The following is a 20,722-nucleotide window of genomic DNA, read 5'->3' as shown; positions in this document are numbered from 1 at the left end:
TAAAAGAGAAAGGGACAGTGAAGGAAGGGCCAGGATCTCCCCTCCCTAGCTTCCCTGCACAAATCCCTCTGGTCATTTGCCAGATTCAGTCATTCCCATTTGTTACTTTTACATTTTAAAACACTCTAGCCACAGTACATGTGGATAGCAAAACCCTAGCAGAAGCCAAGGAAATGCCACTCCCACTTGGCCTAATCTGGGCTGTAAGAAGGGTCTGACTCTAGGAGATGCAAGCAGGAACATTGTTTTCCATTCATAATTTTGTTGCAGGGGAAGCACAGTCCTCTGGTTAAGGCACGGGACTGGGACTCAGCAGATCTGGTATATAATGGTGCAGACAGAAGACCAGCAGCAGAGGGCGGGTTGTACAGTTTATTGTACTGAATGCACCTTGTGGGCAGGTGACATATGTGCGCATTCGGTGAAAGCAGTTTATGACCCTCCCCGACTGAGTACAGGCTCTTGAGACCAGAGTGGCTGAACTGGAGGAGCTAAGGGAGACAGAGACTTTCCAGGACAGTTGAGCAATCTCATCCCAGTCTGACAGCCTCTGAAAGACTTGGGGAAGGAGCACATCAGCCTGGAGTGGAGGGAAGCGAACCTTGGGACTCTCCTTCCAGATGATGTCATGGGATCCTCTCACACTAAGGATACCCCTCCAGAGACAGGTAATAGTAATAGGGGATTCAGTTATTAGAAATATAGATAGTTGGGTTTGTGATGACCGGGAGAACTGCATGGTGAATTGCCCGCTTGGTGTGAAAGCTGCAGACCTCTCGAGACATCTAAGCAGACTTAAATGCAGGGCTGGGGAGGAGCCAGTGGTCATGGTACATGTAGGAACCAGCGGCACAATGAAAGGTAGCAGAGAGGTCCTTGAGGCTAAATTTAGGCTGCTAGGTAAGAGATTGAAGTCCAGGACCTCCATGGTAGCATTCTCTAAAATGCTTCCAGTTCCAGTCAGGGATCCAAGTAGATAGGCAGAACTGCAGGGCCTCAATGTGTGGAGGAGACAATGGTGTTCGAAGGAGGGAGTTAGGTTTATTAGGAACTAGGCAACCTTTTGGGAAAGGAGGAGACCATACAGGAAGGATGGGCTCCAGCTAAACCAAAATGGAACCAGGCTGCTGGCATGCCAAATTAAAAGGGTTGTACAGGAGTTTTTAAACTAAGGGTTCGGAGAAAGCCGACAGGTCAGACAGACACATCCCATAGGGAAGGATTTATTAAAGGGGATACTCTATATCCAGGGGTGGCTCTAGACATTTTGCCGCCCCAAGCACGGCGGCATGCCGCGGAGGGTGCTCTGCCGGTTGCCGGTCCCGCGGCTCCGGTGGACCCTTCACGGGCATGCCTGCGGGAGGTCCACCGGAGCCGCGAGACCAGAGGACCCTCCACAGGCAAGCCGCTGAAGGCACCCTGCCTGCCGCCCTCCCGGCGACTGGCAGAGCGCCCCCCGCGGCATGCTGCCCCAAGCACACACTTGGCGTGCTGGAGCCTGGAGCCACCCCTGTCTATATCCTATTAAAGAGGAGAGGAGAGACAGGGTAATACCAGGATACAAGATATATGGGAACGATGAAATAGATCATGTTGGTGGGGGGAGTGGCACTCCATGTGCAAGTAAGCATGCGGTCAAATGTAGTAAAAATCTTAAATGAATAAAACAGCACCACAGAATCTCTGTGGACAGAAATTCCATGCTTGAATAATAAGAGTATAGCAGTAGAAATATACTACTGACCACCTGTCCAGGATGGTGGTTGTGAAATGCACAGGGAGATTAGAGAGGCTACAAAAACAGAGAACCCAATAACAATGGGGGATTTCAACTATCCCCATATTGACTGGAAAAATGTGACCTCATTACGCAATCCAGGGAGATCATGTCTAGACACTATTAATGACTGTTTCTTGAAGCAGTTAGTCCTGGACCCCAGAACGGGAGAGGCAATTCTGTATTTAGTCTCAGTGGTGCATAGGATCTAGTCCAAGAAGTGGATATAGCTGAACCACTCAGTAATAGTGACCATAATGTCATTACATTTAACATACTTCTAGGGAGGAAATTACCTAAGAAACTCACCCTGAAGCATTTGAAGCATTTAACTTCAAAAAGGCAAACTACAAAAAATGAGAAGGCTAGTTAAACGGAAATTAAAAGGAATAGTCCAGAGAATGAAATGCCTGCAAACTGCATGAAAACTGTTTTAAAACACCATAAAAGAGGCTCAAACTAAATGTATATCCCAAATTCAAAAAAACAGCAAGAGGGCCAAAAAATGCCACCATGGCTAAACAATAGACATCCTTTAAAAACTGGAAGTCAAATCCTACTGAGGAAAATAGAAAGGAGCATAAACTCTAGCAAGTCAAGTGTAGAAGAATAATTAGGCAGGCCAAAAACAAATTTGAAGAGCAGCTAACAAAAGACACAAAAACTAACAGCAAAAAAGTATTAAAGTGGATCAGAAGCAGGAAGACAGTCAAAAAATCAGTGGGAGCCACTGGATGATTGAGGTACTAAAGGAGCACTCAAGACAGACAAGGCCATTGCAGAGAAGCTAAATGAATTCTTTCCCTCAGTCTTCACTGCAGAGGATATGAGGTGTGGTGATTCCCACACCTAAGCCATTCTTTTTAGATAGCAAATCTGAGTATCTGTCCCACACTGAGGTGAGTGGAACAAATTGAGAAACTAAACAGGTAACAAGTCACCAGGACCAAATGTAAGTCACCCAAGAGTACTAGTTCAGCTCAAATATGAAACTGCAAGATTACTAACTGTGGTAGGTAACTTAGCACCTAAATCAGCCTCCATGTCAGATGACCGGCAGATAGCTAATGTTGATTGTTTTTAAAAGGCTCCTGAGGCGATCCTGACAATTACAGGGTGGTAAGCCTAACTTGAGTATCCGGGAAATTGGTTGAAACTACAGTAAAAAACAGAATTATCAGACACATAAATGAACATGATCTGTTGGGGAAGAGTCAACACTGCTTTTGTAGTGGGAATTCCTAGCAATCTATTTGAATTCTTTGAGGGCATCAACAAGCATGTGGACAAGCGTGATGCAGTGGATATTGTGTTCTTGGACTTTAAGAATGCCTCTGATAAGGTCCCTCACCAAAGGCTCTAAAGCAAAGTAAGCTGTCATGGGTAATCAGTAACTGGTTAAAAGACAGGAAACAAAGGGTAGGAATAAAGAGTCAATTTTCAGAGTGGAGAGAGGTAAATAGCAGGGTGCCACAAGGAACTTGTACTGGGACAAGTGTGGTTCAACAGATTCATAAATGATCTGGAAAAAGGGGTAAATAGTGAAGTGGCAAAATTTGCAGATGATACAAAATTGCTCAAGATATTTAAGACCAAGCTGACTACAAAGAGTTACAAAGGGATCTCACAAAACTGGGTGACTGGGCAAGAAAATGGCAGACAAAATTCAATGCTTGATAAATGGAAACTAATGCACATTGGAAAATGTAATCCCAAAATAATGGGGTCTAAATTAGCTGTTACCTCTCAAGAAAGAGATCTTGGAGTCATGGATAGTTCTCTGAAAACATCTGTTCAACATGCAAAAAAGCTAACAGAATGCTAGGAACCATTAGGAAAGGGATAGATGATAAGCCAGAAAATATCATAATGCCATTCTATAAATCTATGATATGCCCACGCCGTGAATACTGCATGCAATTCTGTTCACCCCATCTCCAAAAAGATACATTAGAATTGGAAAAAGTACAGAGAAGGGCAACAAAAATGATTAGGTGGATGGAACAGCGTCCATATGAGGAGAGATTAAAATGACAGCTTAGATAAGAGACAACTAAGGGGGATATGATAGAGGTCTATAAAATCATGGCTGGTGTGGAGAAAGTGAATAAGGAAGTGCCAGTTACCCCTTCGCATATAACAAGGCTCATCCAATGAAATTAATAGGTAAGTTTAAAACAAACGTAAAAAGTACTGCTTTAGTTAATCTGTGGAACTCATTGCCAGGGGATGTTGTGAAGGCCAAAAGTATAACTGGGTTCAAAAACGAATTAGGTAAGTTCATGGAGGATAGGTCCATCAATGGCTATTAGCCAAGATAGTCAGGTATGCAACCTCAAGCTCTAGGGAGTCCCTAAACCTCTGACTGCTGGAAGCTGGGACTGGACAAAAGGAGATGGATCACTCAATAAATTGCCCCGTTCTGTTCATTCCTTCTGAAGCATCTGGCACCAGCCACTGTTGAAAGACAGGATACTGGGCTAGACAGACCACTGGTTGACCCAGCATGGCCATTCTTATGTTCTGATATCCAAACCCAGTTCTGCCACAGACTTCCTGGGTGACCTTGTGTCTCAGAGTCCCATCTGTAAAATGGAGACAAGAATACTTACCTACATCACAGACATGCTGGGAGTACAAATGCACCAACATGTGCTAAATGCTCAGAAACTACAATGATGAGCACCACAGAATACTCCTGGGGGCATTCTGTGCCAAAAAATTAAAAATTCTGCACACAATATTTAAAATTCTGCAAAATTCCACAAATTTTATTTGTTAGAATAACACTACATAATCAGAGTAGTTTCAATTATTTTGGTAATTTATTTCAAAATACCTGTCTGCAAGTATGTTTGTAACAATACAGATACATAAAAAATCCCCCAGGAGTAGAGAGTTAAAGAAACCCCTATGACAACCCAGTCCTGTTTCTCTGCCCTCTTTCCCAAGCCCAGCCAGGGAGCCAGACACAAACAACATCTCTCTCCTAGAGCCCACCTGCAGGGCCTCCGCAGCCAATACACTCGAACCCCATGACACACACAGTGTCCCAGTTGCGGGGCCCCCTCTGCCCCAGATACCCGTGCCCCTCCCAGAACCCAGCTGAGGGCCCCCCTTGCCCAAACACCCATCCCTCTCCCCCGCCCCAAGCCCTGGGATGCAGAGGGAGAAACAGCTTGATGCTCAGTCCAGGGCTTGCACGGAGTTTCCCGCACGCTGCCCTCGCCTTCCCTCAGGCCATGCTGAGAATGCAGCTGCCAGGAACCCACTAGCTCCCTCTCCCTGCCTGCAGCAGTGTCTTCTATGTGCAATCTGGGCTTTGCTGTGGCCAATGGCCCCTAGTGGCAGCTAGCAGCACTGCAGCCCATTTCTGTGGGGGAAAGGAAATTCTGCACACACTACAAAAATTTCTGCAAAATTCTGCATTGCGCAGCGGCGCAGAATTCCCCCAGGAGTAATAGAAAAGCCTACATATTACAATTAAATGGAAAATAATGCAACACAGATGACATTCATTTTGGAAACAGCTGTCTTGTGCAAGGGGAGGGATAACTCAGTGGTTTGAGCATTGGCCTGCTAAACCCAGGGTTGTGTGTACAATCCTTGAGAGGGCCATTTAGGGATCTGGGGCAAAATCAGTACTTGGTCCTGCTAGAGAAGGCAGGGGGCTGGACTCAATGACCTTCCAGGGTCCTTTCCAATTCTATGAGATAGGTATCTGCAAATCATGCTGTTACTGCACTGTGTATGTCATGGGGATGTCTAGCCCTAGTTACGTAAAGTGGATGTTTATTCAGCCCCTATCCTTTGTGATGAGTGTATATACATACTTTAACAAAATCACCTGGGGCTACTGCAAGGTAGCCCCGAGGTACTATTCTGATGGGTGACAGTATAAAACAGACAAATAAATAAAGAGCAACGGATGCTAAATTAATCTCCATATTAAAAAACTGAATGATGTGTTAAAGAAAACAACAGCTCTAACCAGTGACATATGCTATGTCAGAGACAGCTAACTGCTTTTCTAAAAGATCCTAAAATTTCAAGTTCTGCAACATCTCTGATAGACATCAAACAAGGTAATTTATGGATTTCTGCCTTGTATTTGTTTATGCCTTAGCATAAATAAAATGGCACTCTCATATAGCAACTCTGGGAGCTAAGGAAGACAGAATTTCTTTAGTTGTGTTACATCAGTTAGATTATCAAACACCGATTTTGTCAGTTTCTCTTCAGCTCTGTTATTTGTTGCACTGACAGCACCACAGCTCTCCCCACCCCCCAGGCCGTCTCGCTGTAAATCAGTTACATTTCACAGTCCAGACACACACTTCGCATTTTACTCTTCTCTTGACACCACACAAAGCCCTTTCCCAGGTGTACAATATCCCAAGTTCTGCAGTGTGAGAGCAAGAAGAAATTACTTCCTTCTATCTATTATCACTGTGGGCAATAAGGTTTCCTACAGCCCTGAGTTGCCAACACATCAGTATCTTGAGCTGTTCCCGTTTCTGTCATGGAGTCGATGGGGCCTCGCCTGCAGTCCCACTGAACCCAAGGATAGCTCTGCCTGAGTACAGCCATCAGGACCTAATACCGTGTTGGTGTGCAAATGGTACTGTTCTGCTTTCATGTGTGCTAAGTAACGAGGAGTCCAAAAAGAGCAGACACGGGAAAGAGACGGGCTAGAAAAGAAAATAGCAATAGCCAAATGGAGAAAAGGAAAGGCAGAGAGGGCAGCAGCCCCACTGGCAGCCTGTAGCCAAAGGCCAAATCCCTTGTGCAACATTAGTTCTTCCTTGAAAAGGAGAAGGTTAAAAAGAGAATGCAACCACCAAATAATTTCAATCTGATGGTGACCAGCAGGATAAGAGAACACTCCCCCCCGCCACATTATATTGTAAAATCTTGGCCCTAATCTTTGCTAAGGCAGCAATGTTGTCAACAGTCCTGATTTTATCATGAGTCTCACAATATTTAGTGTGCTCCTTCAAGTCTCAGCTCCTGGAGTCAAGTGACCACATGAGAATCTCAGATCTCACATATACTGTATATCAGGGGTCGGCAACCTTTCAGAAGTGGTGTGCTGAGTCTTCATTTATTCACTCTAATTTAAGGTTTCAGGTGCCAGTCATACATTTAACATTTTTAGAAGGTCTCTCTCTGTAAGTCTATAATATATAACTAAACTATTGTTGTATGTAAAGTAACTAAGGTTTTTAAAATGTTTAAGAAGCTTCATTTAAATTAAATTAAAATGCAGAGCCGCCCAGACCGGTGGCCACGACCTGGGCAGTGTGAGTGCCGCTGAAAATCAGCTTGCGTGCCGCCTTCGGCACGTGTGCCATAGGTTACCTACCCCTGCTGTATATGTTTCTATATATATAAGTTTCTCGCTCTTATGTTTGCACAGAAAATCTTGAAAATGTGACCAGAGTGCAGTCTAAAGGCTCAAAAGCCAAACATCAAATAAAAAGAGCCCCAAACTTTTTTTTAAAGTTTTGTTATTTTTAAGACAGTAAGGCATCTGCACTCCCAGGGGCTCCAGTCTGAAAGAGGAGGATATGTGATAGGGTGTTCATCAACACAAGCCCTGAAGGGGTTGAGGTGGCCCAAAAGAGGCCAATTACCCTTCACACTTGCACCTGAAGGGAGGCCCACAGATTTATAAATGACCAATTGCTGATGAAGCCTCACTAGGGGAGAAGCTGGGTAAGGTATAAAGCCAGGAAGTTTGCAGCAGAAAGAGGCTGCAGGGACAGAGGCTGCAGTCACTCTATGAGAGAAGAGAGCTGGGAAAGAAGAAACCCAGGGTGAAAATAAGCCCTGGGATCCTAGTCCGGGAAGATGGGTCAAGCCCAGAGGAGCTGGGGGGGGGGGGGGAAGAAAGTCTGAGAAGGCAGGGTAGGAAGAAGCACAGGGAAGCAGCAGCAAAGAGTGGGACTAGGCAGATCTTGGCTGCTGGTTATAGGATCTCGGGGCTGGAATCCAGTGCGTGAGGGGTCGGGGCTGGGTTCCCTTACCAGCCACTGGGAAGTGGCGCAGGATATTGGAGGTGCCACATGGACAGCTGGTCTAGTGAGACTTTGATACCCCAGAACTGAGGGGACTACACAGTGACCTAGCTGGAGGCTTAGTTGGAAACAGAGAGTGCTGTGAATTGTGGGAAGACACCACCACCACCACCACCACAACTGAGTGAGCACTGGCAGGGGGTGCCATATGGGAAGAAAAACGCTACTCCATGCCCAGCCAGGAGGATGCGCTCTTGCCAGAAGAGCTAGCAGCTGCTGGCTGACCAAAGGCCTTGAGGTCCAGAGGTCACCTTCTGCACAGACTAGCAGTGTATTTGCATATTTCTGCCTTACCCAGGACTTACACTTTGATTTTGCTCTGTGTCTGCCATAGGGAGCAGTCACATTAATTGGCAATAATCAATGGATGGGAGCCAAGAAGTCAGAAGGACTGACTGATCTGAAGTTGCACGCAGGACTGATATTTCCACTGAGCTTTGCTGGCAGGAAGATTGTTTGAAAAAGCAACAGACACACAGTGCAAAGGGAGCCAATCAGCCAGGGACCATGAGTTCTGTCATGAAGCTCTCATGGACCGCCCCCTTTCCTGGGGGGGAAGCTGTTGCCTATTATTATATTTAGCAGTGTAGATTCTTCCTACAAAACATTAGGCTGTGTCCTACATAACCAGGTCCAGTGTGATGGTAACAAGCCACACCCAGGCAGCACCAGCATGCATTTAGCCCTGCTCTTGCTCAACCCTGTCCTGGTCTATTCCCCAGGGTAAAGCGTGCTTCATCCTCCATAACTATTCAATCCTTGGCTACTCAGCTGAGACAGGGGACAGTGCTGGCAAAGGCTTTTCATTATATGAACATCAGCCTACTAGGAACTGGTCTGAGACCACCAGATAAACAGCAGGTGGGAAAAGCTCTGGCTCACTCCTGACCCACTCTGGTGGTTTAGACCAGCCACCTAAATGTGGAAAGCTCCAGAGCCCATGAACCACCCTGTCACCAATAAAACATTTCCTTCTATCAGAAATCTGATCACCTGATACCACTCACCGATTAAAGGAGAGACTCATAATTCAGCAGCATGTCTATTAAAGGAAAGGCCTTTCTTACATTTTGGGTGGTATAGTACAAGACGAGACATCTTATTTTTCTCTTTAGAACCAGACATTTATACTTTATAACAAAATCTGAGGATGGCTCACAATTACTTGGTCAGGTATTCCTTGGTAGCCAATCACAGACAGCATACAGGTCAATGTTCAGACTCTGAAGTTGCAAGAGCAATGTCGGAGGCATGACCATGGAGAGTCAATCTGAGGATGTTTCAGCCTAAACAGCCTAAATAAATCTGTGAGTGAAAAGTTAGGGACCAGAAATTAATGGAGAAAAACAAGGAAGGATGGCTCACAATAACAGGGGCCAGATAAGTACTATAGACAGAGGTTAAAATTAATTCCCTGTTGGCCTGAGACCTTGCGTTAGATTACAAATAAAGTTGATTTAACCTTGTTTCTACCAATTCACTACTAAACATTTAAATCTTACTGAACAGTCAATGACTGTTTTTTAATGTATCCAAAAAAATTAAAAAATAAAAATAACCCACATACCCCTCTGCATACGTCTTTTTGCTGTGGGTTACTTTGCCCTATGTCACATTTTAATTTTCTAACTGCATTGTTGTTTGAAGGACAAATCCGTGCATGTCTGAACATGATGCCAGCCAGCCCGCTGGAATTGTTCACCATCCCTAGTTCAAGTGTGTTTCTGTTCCTCCATATTGGGGCATTCTCAGCCAGTCTAGCATTGTGAGCAGATGGATTTTCATATTGTAATACACAAAATCAAATGTTCTAACACTAGGGAAGCATCCTTGCCCAGCAGCCATTACTGATTTTTGGTCTTCAATCTCTTAAAACAAAATTGAGCCTTCCTCTTTACCAGTGTTATAAACAATTATAATTTAGCACTGAATAATTGGTTGCCATAGTAACTGCTGCAGTACAGGTTGAAATCCCTTCTCTCTCTCTCCGCCTCTCTGTCTGACAAGGACCGTAATCTACATATGTTCAGGTTCAAACGGCAGGCTGGTTATTTTATGTAAATAGATCTTCTCAGCACTTGCATCAATTCTGCCATTGGCTCATGACTGAGTATTACTGGCAAATAGACTCTAAAGGAGTTGCAACATAGCTGATACACATTAAGGCGTGCTACAAATTAATGCATGCAAAACTAAGATCTAGCAATGCTCCTCTTAAAATTTTGGGGTTAAAAAAAGTTGTTGTTTTTTTTTTAAATAAAAGCTTTAACAGATTAAATATTTTAAAAAGCCCAGCCAAGTGCAGACGTCTGCGCTCCATTCATATACTCAGGATCACACATTCACAATTCATTCCGATTGCCTACTTCATTTACAGCAGAATGTATATTTCCCTAGCAAGTATGAATAAAGGCGCTTAGGGGAAGCAGCCTCAACTCTGGATTTCTTTATCATTCATTGTTGTCTATACATTTCTGATGCCCATTAGGAATGTGACTCAATGACATAAAGTCAAGGGCAGTCTTTCCATCGGTTCTACTGGGCTTTCAATCAAGCTTTATGGCAGCCAGAATCAAATCAGACCAATGTTGTCCACACAAGGAGTTAATAAAAATTGAATGCAACAGACATTTATCAAATTTTCTCTTCTCTTCCTTTTTTGCACCAGGTAGTCAATCAGATAACATGCGTGCGACACTCTGCAGTTATTTCCAGGTGCCTCTTCTGAATAGTCTTAGGCAGGGCATTATTAAAATAAAAAAAAAAAAAATCAGCCCAGGAGAAACTGCTGTAGATGATTTTCTGCAGAGAAACTACATTACAAAGGTCTTTGCTCTGCTTAAGGGGGAAAAGATGTGATAGGCTGATATCTTGAGCTGGGCTTTGTGTTGTGTCTATAAAAAGCAAAGAAAGAACATTACTATGACCACAAAAAATTATGTATTTGCTGGACTGTGACTTCTACCCAAAGTCTGTTGGACAATAAAAGGCAGGTCTGAATCCATGTTCTTTAAATAAACAGACTGTTAGGCTCCAGTCACTTGCAAAAAGCATTTTAATGTGCTACCTTGTCTAGACGATCTCCTCTTAAAGAGTGGGGTGGGTGACCGGAAGAGAACAGCATCATTTACACGAAGTCTGGCAATGAAAGGGATAGGGAAATTACCAGCTATACTGCGCTTGCATATTTGATACATGCCGACCTCCCTTTACAATAGGATACTGAAATTCTTCTGCATACAGTTCTCTAGTTTAATCTTCATGGGCTTCTTGGAACTCATATGCATTTCAGATCAGTGAAACATCTGACAACAAGGAGCACTCTGTATGTAAAGGCAACATGTCCCCATGACAAATGTGTATTCAAATAGGGTTATTAGAATGTCCTCAGACTAAAGACCATTCCACTGAAAACCCAATGAGGTTGAGATACCTTGTCACCCTGCAGCTATGGAACGGAGCACTCAAAAAGCATAATTTTGAGTAAAATAAACTTTTTGCCTCATATCCAAATCCTGGTTCAAATCCAGCTCAAGTCAGGAGCAGTCCAAAGTCGTGACAAACGTAGCCTATGGGTAACAAGTTGCAGAATTCTACCCAATCTCTAGTTGGTCAGGAAACACATCAACAGAAATACTACCGCAATTAGCATGAATTAGCCCCTTGCTGGCAACCTTAGCAGAAAGGCCAAGATCAGACTGAGCCACAAATTCCCTGAAAGTGGTCATTCCATGGCAGACCTAAGACACCCTGCTGCAGAGAAAGGCCTTCTCCTTGCTGGGCCAAGTGTTTCTGAGTCTGACACAGTCCAGCACCTTTCACAATCATTAAACCAGTGGTTTCAAGATGAACAATGAAGGCGTTTCCCTGGGCAAACATCAGATTCCAGAATGCTTGCTCGCTTGGACCCAGTCCTGCAGTCAGATCAGCACAAACAGATACTTACACCCATGCAGAGTCCAAGTAAAATCAGTGGGGTCCAGTATGAGCAAGGGGTTCTGCCCGTATGACTCCAAGTGCAGGACAGTGCCCCAAATCAGAGTGCTGTTAGAATCCAAGTGGCAGCTTTGTAATTTACTAGCAATCCTGCTTCCAACGAGCTGTAATATACTAATGCAATAGCTACTAATTTGTTGTTTGCAAATTCCAGCATAATTTATCAAATGGAAACATGCTAACAGGTGTAGAAACAAATATATTAATTAATATGATCAATACAAAACAAACAACCTGCAGAAGGGGATGAGTCTGACGACACTGTGCCAAGCCACGTGTGCAGAGCAGCTCACACATCCCTCACTCCAACAGCTCCCTGGCACATTGCTCACATTTGAGATGTCATGGCTCCATCTGAGCCTCTTGTCTCTTACATAATAGATAGGACCCATTTCCACTCAGACACGAGTGGGTATTGGCAGCACAGCGCTGGGCTCCAGCATTCTTTACTTTCATTAATAAAAATAGGAAACCAGAACCGTGTGACGCTTGTGAGTGATTTTCCAGGTCATTGTATCGACCTTGCAGTGTCATCTTGAATGTGATCTTCAAAGGGTATCAGGAGAAAGTCGCCAGCCAGCCTGGGTCTGAGGTGAAGAAAAATAATCCCAGTGCACTAAACAGGATAGCACTAAACGGGGAACGGCTGAGCCATTGGTGCAGGCAAATGGAGATATTCACATGCAAGAGGGACGGCTCATACTGTCTGCACACTGACAGCTGGCGCTTTAAATATCAACAGCTGGACCTGCGGTTACCTGAGTCACTGATGTAAGGAGAAAAACCATTCTGGTGCTTTTATAGTAAACAATGAAGTGGCTGGAACGGAGAGTGCTCCTCAGAGCTGTGTCTGTCCCTGCTCTCCGTTGTATGACCCTGCCTGCCTGTTCCTCAGCATGTAGCTTTACCACCCCACTTTCCCCTAGTGATCTCTTCCCTGCCCAGATGTCAGTTGCACGAGAGCTCCCCACGACCATCCCAGGCTCATCCCCTTCTGAGGCTGGGTGATGCTGGGGCATGATGGCGTCTGGAGCCCACCTACCCCAGGAGGAAAGTTGCCACAATCTGACTGCTGGTGTGGAAGTGCAGCGCTCACCCTGGGATCCCGATCACCAGCCCAGCTAGGTCAAAGGCTTGAGCAGCTCAGTTTAAACTGAAGGGGAAGCTGAGCCAGGCAAAGCTCATTTCACCCTGTGCACCATGCACCAGCCAGCCCAGTTTATTGTCTGATGTCCCCTACCTCTCTCCAGCCCACATTTCCTGTTTTCCCTAAGCACTCTCGATGTCTCATGCTGGACGCTAGACATACCCTGACCATGGCTTAGTGAGCCCAGACTGCCTGGGTCCTTCTTCCCATACAGCTCAGACCAACCACAGCAACATTCCAAAAGGAAAAGTTACTCAGAGATACTTAACTCTTTCCTCGCTGGCCTGCCACTGCACCCATGTGCTGCCAGCATCCACAGAAGGTTAAAAGGCAGCTGGGGTATCTGACAGCCTGGTAATTATGTTCAGAAAAACCTGGCACATGCAAGTACAGGGGCACACCACCCCGACAGCCCCTGAACATTCAGTCGCAGAGAAGGTGCCCTCTGCCCCACGCACTCTGGCATGACAAGAGCACAGCTCCCATCAAGGGCCTGGTCTTTCATCTGCGGCGTCTGAGGTCTGGTCTACACTACAAACTTAGGGCAACATAAGCCGATCTAATAACGTATGCATCTACAATACCAAGTCCCTTCTGCCAACCTAAGTGGCCTGTAAAGTTGACTGCTGTACTCCACCTCCGCGAGAGGCATAGCACTTGATTTGACATCCACGGGTCGACATGGGGATAGTGGAGACACTGTGCTGTGTAATTTGAACGAACTGGCCTCCAGGAGGTGTCCCACAGTGCTCCACTGTGACCACTCTGGAGAGCACTTTCAACACCACTGCACGTCAGCCACGTACCCAGGAAACAGCCACGCCCTTGTTAAAGCCCTGGGAATTTTTGAATTTTCATTTCCTGTTTGATCAGTGTGGAGAGCTTGCCAGCACAGGTGATCATGGAGACTCAACGCTGCAAACGTGCTCCAGCCTGGAGTGCACAGGAGATGCTGGATCTTATTGCTGTGTGGGAAGACGTGTCTATGCAGGCAAAGCTTCAATCCTGCAGAAGATATGCTGACATCTATGCCAAAATCACACGGGGCGTGGGGGGAGAAGGGCTACACCAGGCACATGCAACAGTGCCTCATGAAAATAGAGGAGCTTCCGCAAGTGTACCAGAAAACAAGGGAGGCAAACAGTCGTTCTGGTTCTGCCCCACAGATATGCTACTTTTATTACTCCTGGGGGAATTCTGCACCACTGCACACGCACAGAATTTATGTCCCCAGCAGATTTCTTTGCTTCCCCGCAGAAAAATGACTTTGACAGAGAAGCCACAAGAGCGGTCATACAACCCTTCCCAGCAGTATGTTTCGGATGCCCAAGGCAGCTGGCAGAGAGTAAATCACTGTGGGACAGGGGGCAGGACCGGAAAAGACCTGACTGGTGGGCTCCTACCCTGCACCGGGCTCAGCTGCTCGTCCCGGCTGGGCTGGGGAGGACGGGACTTCCTCTTCCCCTGCACAGCATCCAGGGCCATGTCAGACCCACCCCCAGATTTCTCCCTCGGCTGTAGGAAGCTCTGCAAACTCTCTCCCCCCACCGAGCCACACACACCCAGACCCCCCTGCTGAACCCCAACCACCTTCCCCTGAACCCCTCTACAGAGTCCCATTACCATTGCACCCAGAACCCCCCAACAGCCCCTGTGCCTCCCGATACCCCCTGCACCCAGATCTCCCACCCAGATTGCACCACACAGAACCCCTCCACATTTGGATCCTGCCCTGCTGAGCCTGTCTGCCCACACCTGGTGCACCTGGCATGGAAGGGCAGAGCCCTGGGATGTTTCTGGGGCAGGCCAGGTCCTTGCACTGTGTCAGGGTTGGTGCAGCCTCACTGCTGAGTCCATGTTCCGGGGGGAGGGGGAGGGGAGCTGCACAGTGATCTCTCACCTCTGTGCAGCCAGTGGCCTGTGCTCCCAATGCCATGCTGAAGTCTCCACATTTATTGGACAAATAAAATTTGCTGAATTTTGCAGAATTTTTTTTTTTTTTGCACAGAATGCCCTCAGGAGTAAAATTTTATGAGGAGCTGCATGTGATTCTCGCTGGCAACCGCACCACTATCCCAAGATGTTCCGTGGATACCTGCCACAGGCCCTGGGCTACCTCAAGCTACGAGGAGGACATTGTTGATGAGGAAGAGGAGGAGGAGAATACGAGGCAGGTAAGCTGAGGATCCATTCTCCCCAACAGCCAAGAACTGTTTTTTACCCTGGAGCCCTTCCCTTCACAGGACCAGGTAGTGGAGGAGTGTGATGCCGGAGAAGGCACCTCTGGGGAGTACACATTTCAAATCAAACTGTAGGGATTACATGCTATTATTGTTTATGTTTAGTCTGAACAATAGAGTAGGGTAGTGGTTATCAGTGGTCGCTCCAGCTACGCAGAAGGTGCTTCCAAAAAAGACTGTTTATGTGCACGAGGATGGCCCAGGAATCCTCTGTGGAGATCTCTAGGAAGCTTTCATGGAGGTAATTCTGCAATCCTTAGCAGAAGGTTTCTGGGAAGGGCTGCCTTATTTCATCCACCATGGTAGGACACTTTCCCGGCCACTCCAGTATTAACTCTGCTGGCATCATTGCAGCACACAGCATTGCAGCATAAAGACCAGGTCTGTACCCAGAGGCTTGCTGCATCCGCTCCCTGGCCACCTCTGTTATCCTCGTGAGAGTGATATGGCATAGGGTCACCTAGGTGAAATGGGGGAAGTTTTCAATGCTAGCCCTTAAACCACAAACAATTCAACGAATAATCCGCCCCCCGTTTGGTGAAATCGAGGTGTCACAACCACGCTTTCCCAAACATGCCATGGTTGTGGTTGGAAGGGCTCACTGGGTATTGCAACCAGCACTGAAAAAAAAGCAGGGAGCCTTCCTGTTTGTCTTCCTTCCCCCTAACCCGGTGCCACTTTTGTGAAAAAAAAACTATTTGCGGGGCTTTACACTGGTGCTTGTCCTCAAGCACCATCCAGGTTTCTGGGGGACAGGGGGCTTTTCTCAAGTTTCAATCTAGGATCCCAAGGATGTCTTCACAAAAGCAGCAGCAAAAGACTTTTTACGCATGCCTCGTGGCCTCAGTCACCATGGCTGGAACAGCAAACCGACTCTTGCAATAGCCAGCGGTTGTGATTACGTTGTGGCTTGCAGTGAGATGTAGAGAAGCTTGGTTTTTTTATTAAAAAAATTAACCCTGCACCAGAAACAATACACGCACAGTTAAAACTACCCTTGTGCTTTGCATTCCTTGCAGCTGAAACCTTGTGCATTGGCCTATCCTCCACGCCAGGCCAGTGACTTTCCCAGATTAGAAGGCAGAAAAAGGAGACTCAGAATGACATGTTCAATGAATTAATGTGTGCCTCCCAGAGTGACAAGACGGAGCTCAGCGCATGGAGGATTACACTGTCTGAGAACCGGGATGTGGACAGGGAGGACAGGAGAGCATGCAGGGAACAGGAGCATGACACACAGGAAGAGATGCTGTGGATTATGATTACAGCCTATGCTGAACCTGCTGCCATCATCGCCCAGTTCTATATCCTCCTCCCTGAAATGACTTTGAGGTGGGGTGGTTCAGTATCCCTTAAACCCAACACCAGGGGAGGACACAAGGACAAGACGACGCCCATTCTCACACGTTTGATTGCTACTGCAGTGCATCTGTAAGCAAGCTTTCCTTGTTTCCCCCCCACGGTGTTATCAGCCCTTTTGCCCCAGGTTATCTTACTTTTCTTAGCTGTCTCTGTGCATTTGTGTGCATAATAAAACTTAACAGATTGAGGAGAAAAGGCTCTTTATTCATTCAACACACGGTGGTTGGTGGGGGTGGAGTTTACAGGGGACCAAATGCAATGGAGGGGGCAGTTTAGTAAGAAACAACACAGATAAGTGTCACATTACTCTGGCTCATTGATTAAACTGGTTTTCAAAGCCTCCCAGAGACGCTGAGCCCCTCAATGTGCTTGCTCTTCTTATTGCCCTGGTGTCTGACTGCTCAAGATTAGCTGCCAGGCAATCTGCCTCAACTCCCCCACCCCGGCAGAAACTCTTCTCCCTTTGTTTCACAGATATTATGGAGCACACAGCAGGCAGCAATGACAATGGGGATATTGCTTTCACGGAGGTCTTAGTAAGCAAACAATGCCAGCAGCCTTTTAAACGTTTAAAGGCTCATTCCACCACCATTCTGCACTTGCTCAGCCTATGGTTGAACTGGTCCTTACTGTTGTCCAGGCTCCCAGTGTATGGGTTCATGAGCCATGAGAGCAAGGGGTAGGCTGGGTCCCCCAGGATCACGATTGGCCTTTCAACTTCACCAATGGTTATTTTGCCATCTGGAAAGAAAGTCCCTGCTTGCAGGTTTCTGAACCAACCTGTGTTCCTAAAGATGCGTGCATCATGCACCTTTCCCGACCATCCCACATTGATATTGCCCCACCATAGCTAGGGAACCCCATCACGGCAAAACCGTCCACTATGTCTTGTACATTGTCCTGAGTCACTATCCTTCTTAGTAGGAGTCTGTTAATGGCCCTGCAAACTTGGATCACAACAGATCCCACGGTAGATTTACCCACTCCAAATTGATGCCCCACTAACTGGTAGCAGTCTGGCGTTACAAGCTTCCACAGAGCTATTGCCAATCACTTCTCCACTGCCAGAGCGGCTCTCATTTTAATATGGCTGTGCTTCAGGACTGGGGAAAGCTCTTCACACAGTTCCTGGAAAGTGGCCTTATGCATTTGAAAGTTCTGCAACCACTGCTCGTCATCCCGTAGGTGCATAATGATGCGGTCCCACCAGTCAGTGCTTGTTTCCCAGGCCCAGAAACGGTACTCCACTGTGTCAAGGTGAGGAATGACTGTTGCTAGCAACTGCAAATTGCTCTGCTGTATGTCTTCCAGCCGGGTTGCTTGCAGACCTTGGCATCACATTGTTCAGCGTGGCGGCTCCTGTATCGGCTGTGTGAATACTGCAGGATAAGGCACAAGGTGTTTGTAATGCTCGCAACAACCGTGTACAGCTGAGCAGAGTCCATGCTTATCATGCAATGGCATCCACATGGGTAACCCATGCTTATGAAAAAAGGTGAGAAAAAGGCTTGGTTTGTTTGCTGTTGATTTCATGGAGGGAGGTAAGTGCATCATGGGAGTCTGTAAACGCCATGTTCCCATAACCACCCACGCCAATGTTTTGGTCTCATAAGGCCTTGCAAGCCCAACCCAAAATTCCACTCAGCTACATGCGCTGTGGGATAGCTACCCACAATGCAGTGCTCTGTACATCAGTGCAAGCCCTGCTAGTCAGGATGCACTCTGCCAACACAATGAGATTAGTGTGGACACGCAACAGTGACTTGCTTAAATCAGAGGTTTGATGTCGACTTACATGAAGTGAACAAGTTTGTAGTGTAGCCATGGCCTGAGAGGCAGCACACACAGCCCAGGGAGCATAGGGGAAGCATCCCACAGGCTCTGGGAATAGAGTGGATCCTCTGGGAGCAGCATGAGGGGGATTCACTAGGACAATAATTCACTGAGAATTTGGTTTCTTTAAAAAACTCTCAAAATCCTTCCAAATGTCAAATCCTGAGAAGCCAGCACATCCTGCCTGGCCCCACTTTTTGCCTGAGAGACACCCAGAAATGGGCAGTCTGTCATTTGATATCCTGTCTCCACAGAAACCTCAAAACCATGCTGTTTTCTCCAAACAGCATCACATTGGTTACATTCCCAACATGTCACTTTGCATTTCATCCCTAAGAGACACAGTCCCTAGATAATGTTATTGGTACAGTATGTGCCACGAAGATTTACTGTCTGCCACCAGGGACAAACTGTAAATGAGTTGCTGCATTGCAGTGTGTGCGTCCCTGGCAGGAGGTGTTTAATAACCAATGTGACAGACCCAGGCCAGTGGGGTACAGGAGTCTGGTAGAGGGCAAATATACTGGTCACTGGCTGAGTAGTTTTCTGTTCCCTGAGTGACCAGAGCAGGGGCTGCACTAGAGTAATCAGGAAAGTGCAAGAACCAACTCAGGCAGACAAGCTGATTAGAACACCTGCAGCCAATCAAGGCAGGCTAATCAGAGCACCTTGGTTTAAAAGGGAGCTCACTCCCGTCAGGGAGGGAGGAGCCAGAGGAGAGGAAGGGTGCGTGAGGAGCTGGGAGCAAGATTCACAAGGAGCTGAGAGTGAGAGGCTGTGCTGCTGGAGGACTAAGGAGTACAAGCATTATCAGACACCAGGAGGAAGATCCTGTGGTGAGGATAAAGAAGGTGTTTGGAGGAGGCCATGGGGAAGTAGCCCAGGGAGGTGTAGCTGTCATGCAGCTGTTACAGGAGGCACTATAGACAGCTGCAATCCACAGGGCCCTGGGCTGGAACCCGGAGTAGAGGGTGGGCCCAGGTTCCCCCCAAACCTCCCAACTCCTGATCAGACACAGGAGGAGTTGATCCAGACTGTGGGGAAGATCACTGAGGTGAGCAAATCTGCCAATAAGCGCAGGACCCACCAAGATAGAGGAGGAACTTTGTCACACCAGTTAAGGAGATGATCATAATACATATATTATTATATGTATCAATGCACTATACTGCTGCATGTGGTCTGGTGGGGTGTCTGATAATCATCGTTTGTAATAATTATCTAATGTGTCTTTAACTGGGATACTATAAATCCCGAACTCATGAATGCAAAAGCCTGTTTGACAAAACCTCCATTTCCTATTGGTTCTGCCTTCTTTTAATACCTCTGTTTGTGAGATGACAGAACACATGCTCCTCACGCTTACAACTCACTCCATTTAAAAGGCCTAATTGCCAGCTCAATATCTGATATGCAAAGTGTGGGGTATAGGATTCATAATGTGAAGCGTGAGATTATTCGCTGCCTGTCACACACAACTCACAAGATTAAGGACTGGCAATAACATTTATCAGACATATTTCCAGCATTAAAAAGAACATATTAGAATAAACAGATTTTCAAAACATTGGGGAATAGAAATAGGAAAGTTTTAGAACAGTGATTAATGCCCTTGTCTTTCATTATATCATAGTCACATAACAAAACGTCATATTTGGTGACAGGATCGGCAATCACGGCACAGCATCCAGGGGTACGAATGTAGTAGGCAAGCTTTAAAACGTAATCATCCTTGCAAATGATCAGCTAGGAAGGAAAGAGTCTCTCCTTCCATCCTGTGTGTCTTCTCACTAATTAGCAGTTGTTTGGGCCGTTCTCTCTCTTTGCAATCCACCCTCAAAGTGAAAACCTTTAAGACTCAAGAAAAACTAAACTACTGGCAGAACTAGATAGATCAGTGTTTGCCCAAATTAGTACCCGTCTCCAGCTGTGCCTACTTCTGTAGAAAGATTTAGCTTCCAAATGAGAAATTAACTAACCACACCAGGCAGAGCTAATTAAACGCAGACTAATCTGCTGCCCCTTGAATTCAAAGTGCAGGGCTTGGGATTTAGAACGCTAAAGTACAAACTGTGGTCCCCGGGACCCAGCAGGGTAGAGAGCCCTCTCCACACTCCTTACAACAAAGCATTTGGAGGGGCGAGCAGCGAGCACTGAGTTTTGAGAGGAGGAAGGGAGGCCAGAAGAAGGCTTCCTGCTCTACATGGCTCTGGCCAGAGTCTCCCCAGATCCATTCATAGGGCCAGGCCCAGAACACTCTGGATGCTTGGCACTGCTCCAGCAATGT

At 46.4% G+C, this 20,722-nt stretch overlaps 1 protein-coding gene across 3 annotated transcripts in view; it reads right to left on the bottom strand.

Annotated features, from left to right (window-relative positions):
* The window catches only part of CHD5 (chromodomain helicase DNA binding protein 5), an 86,044-nt gene that overhangs the window by 52,362 nt on the left and 12,960 nt on the right, over positions 1-20,722 (bottom strand). The window lies entirely within an intron of this gene.

Source organism: Gopherus flavomarginatus, chromosome 21, assembly GCF_025201925.1.
Source record: "Gopherus flavomarginatus isolate rGopFla2 chromosome 21, rGopFla2.mat.asm, whole genome shotgun sequence".
NCBI classification, from domain to species: Eukaryota; Metazoa; Chordata; order Testudines; family Testudinidae; genus Gopherus; species Gopherus flavomarginatus.
Note: the sequence above shows the minus strand (reverse complement) of the source record. Positions and strands in the feature narration are given on the sequence as shown.